This window comes from Arachis duranensis, chromosome 9 (assembly GCF_000817695.3).
Source record: "Arachis duranensis cultivar V14167 chromosome 9, aradu.V14167.gnm2.J7QH, whole genome shotgun sequence".
Lineage (NCBI taxonomy): Eukaryota > Viridiplantae > Streptophyta > Magnoliopsida > Fabales > Fabaceae > Arachis > Arachis duranensis.
Genome location: NC_029780.3, coordinates 12,577,159 through 12,580,960, shown reverse-complemented (window position 1 = coordinate 12,580,960; position 3,802 = coordinate 12,577,159).

The following is a 3,802-nucleotide window of genomic DNA, read 5'->3' as shown; positions in this document are numbered from 1 at the left end:
CATTCTTGTCAAATTGAGCAAGCTCCTCTTGCATGGCCTTGACCCATGATGGATCTTCAAGAGCTTGTTTGACATTGTTGGGCTCCATTTGTGACAAGAGAGCAAAGTTGCTAGGTTCGGTTTGCCTTTTGGTGGAGGATCTTATGGTTATACCTTGAGAGGGATCACCAATGATGAAGTCATGAGGATAACCCCTCATGGATTTCCATTCTCTAGGCTTTCGGACAGGTGTTGAGCTTTGATGATCTTCTGGTGGTCTCACTGTTTCATTTTCTCGTATCTGCTCAGGAGATAAAATGGAAGTTTCTCCTCCAATCTGACGAGACAAAACTGGGCTGACAGATTCTTCATTTTGCACAGATTTGGGAATTTCTTTACTTGTTCCATCTTCTTCACAATCTGAATCATTATCCTTTACAGTACTGGAAATTAAGTTAAAATCACAGAAAGTAACATGTATGGATTCCTCTATGGTTCTATATTCTTTGAGATAAACTCTATAGGCCTTGCTTGTGATGGAATATCCAACAAACATTCCTTCATAGGATTTTGGATCAAATTTTCCAAGGTTTTCCTTATTGTTAAGAACAAAGCAATTGCATCCAAAAGCATGAAAGTACTTAAGATTTGGAGGGGTTCCTTTCCATAGCTCATAAGGGGTTTTCTTTAACCCTTTTCTAATGATTGTTCTATTCAAAACATAACATGTTGTGTTCACAGCTTCAACCCATAAAAATTTAGGAATCTCATTCTCACATAGCATAGCCCTAGTCATTTTTTGAAGGCTTCGATTCCTTCTTTCAACCATCCCATTTTGTTGAGGGGTTCTAGGGCATGAAAAATTATGAGAAATCCCTAAGTCATCACAAAATTTTTCAAAATCTTGATTTTCAAATTCCTTTCCATGTTCACTTCTCAAATGAGCAATTTTTAAACCCTTTTCATTTTGAATTTTCTTGCAAAGAGTGGAAAAGGCATAAAATGCATCATTCTTATGAGCAAGGAAAAGCACCCAACCAAATCTAGAGTAATCATCTACCACCACAAGACCATAGTGTTTACCTCCTAAACTTTGAGTTCTAGTAGGACCAAAAAGATCAATATGTAACATCTCCAATGGCCTTTTGGTTGAGATTCCATCTTTTATTTTAAAAGAGGATTTTACTTGTTTTCCCAATTGGCAAGCATCACAAGTAAGATCCTTATCAAACTTGATGTTTGGAATACCTCTAACCAAATTCTTTTTGACTAGCTTAGAAATTTGGTACATGCTAGCATGACCCAACTTTCTATGCCAAAGCCATTTTTCAGATTCAAGAGAGGTAAAGCATGTTATATTTTGTTCCTTTAAATCCTCAATAGTTAATCCATACACATTGTTGCATCTTTTAGCTTCAAATAGAACATCCCCAGTTTTCTCACAAACAACTAAGCAAAAAAATTTCTTAAAAATAACTTCAAAACCTAAATCACATAATTGACTAACACTAAGTAAATTATGTTTCAAGCCATGTACAAGAAGGACATCATTTATACAAGATGAGAGATTTTTACCCACTTTTCCAACAACCACTATTTTTCCTTTTACATCATCACCAAAAGTGACAAATCCACCATCATATTCATCAAGCTTTTCACCGAAAGTGACAAATCCTCCATCATATTCATCAAGCTTTATGAAGAAGGTTGTCTTTTTGGTCATGTGCCTAGAGCATCCGCTATCCATGTGCCACATATTTTCTTTCTTCTTGGATGCTAGGCATACCTACAAAATAAGCTCAAGTGACCTTAGGTATCCAAATTTTCTTGGATCCTTTCACGTTAAACCATCTCCTATGTCCCAAATCATTGTAATCAAAAACAACTTTGTAGACTTTATCACCAATCATTCTTTCACCAAAGAAACATTGAACTGGAAAATGACCACTTCGGTTACACAATCTACAAAATCTTGGAGTTGTTGTTTTGTTAAAGTAGGAAACCTTGTGTCATTGGATGAAGAAGGTTTATCTTTAAAAGAGGGTTTCTCATCAGATTTATAAAATCCCAATCCAGCTTTATCAAAAAGTGGTTTTTGACTAGCCAATATTTGATTTAGATTTTCAGAACTGAGAGTAAATTTGGCTAAGTCATTTTCAAGATTTTTAACCTTTTTCCGCAACTCTTCATTTTCCTTAAAACAGTTTACATATGCCACTACCGAGTGATCACTTTCACAGCTTCTAAGTTGAGCTTTCAACTGCTTATTTTTTCTACAAGATCACAAGCAGTTTCGGCCTCTCTTAGCTTTTCTTTGAGAAAATCATTTTCAGCTTTAAGAATGAAAATTTGTTGTTCAAGATCTTGATTATCAGTCAGAAAATATCTTATTTTTTCAGAGAGGTGATCTATCATGAGATGAAGGTCTTCGGTGTCAGGGTTTTGAAAAAATACCTGATCTACATGATCTGCCATTAGACAAGGCTGTGACATAGTCTCAGATTCTTCATCACTGTCCGAGTCATTCTCTAAGTCTTCCCATGATGCCATCAGACCTTTCTTCTTTCCTCCTTTTCTCTTCTTCTCCCTTTTTAACTTGAGACAATCAGATTTGTAATGCCCAATTTCCTTGCAGTTAAAACAAGTCACTTTGCTAAGGTCTTTCTTCATTTTCCTTGAGCTGCTGCCTTTGCCTTTGAACTTCATCATTTTCCTGAATTTTTTTGGCAAACAACACAAATTCATTTTCAGATGAGTTATCACTGAATTCATCATCCAGATGGTTAGTAACAGAAGAAAATGCAATTCCTTTCTTTTTTGACTCTTTTTTCAAATAAGTGTTTTCAAAAGCAAGAAGATTTCCTCTCAAATCATCAAGTGTCATGGAATCAAGATTACTACTCTCAGAGATAATTAAAGCTTTTGTTTCCCACTCTTTAGTGAGACATCTCAGCACTCTTCTTACAAGCACAGAATCAAAATGTGTTACTCCCATAGCATCCAAGCCAACAGTGATGGTATTGAACCGTTCGAACAGTTCATCGATAGATTCTCCTTCCTTCATTGTAAACATTTCATATTCCCTGTTTAACATGTCTATCCGAGTCTTCTTAACAATGGTGGTTCCTTCATGAGTGATTTGTAATTTATCCCAGATTTCCTTTGCTGTTATGCATCATGATACCCATCGGTACTCCTCGAAGCTGATAGCACAGTTGAGTAGATTTATGGCCTTGGCATTTAGCTCCACTTTCTTCCTATCTTCTTCGGTCCAGCTTGCTTCTGGTTTAAGAGTGACTACTCCTTCAGCACTTGTGTTAGTAGGAAACTGTGGTCCTTCTAGGATGATCTTCCAAATCCTGTAATCCACTGCTTGTACAAATATCTTCATCCTCTCCTTCCAATAGGTTAATTTTTCCCATTGAAAAGAGGAGGTCTGTTGCTTGATTGTCCTTCGATCAGATTATAGGACACCACATTTGAGCCACTATTTTCCGCCATGAGGATCTTTACTCCAAGCTGCAAAGCTTGATCTCTTTGAGACCAAGCTCTGATACCAATTGATGGTTTCAGTGGCTAAGAGAAGGGAGGGTTGAATCTTAGCCCCCTTTTTTCTTGCTGGACTTAAAGGAGATTTTTCTGTTTTTAGCTCGTCCCTAGCCACGAGACATTTTCATTTTGTCTCGTCACTTGGCACGAGACATTTTTTATTTTTATCTGAACAGTAGAAACAGAAGTGAAGTAGAAGAGAGAGAAGATTACACCCAGACATATCCTGGTTCAGCTGCTAAGTGCAGTGCAGCCTACATCCAGTCTCCATCAA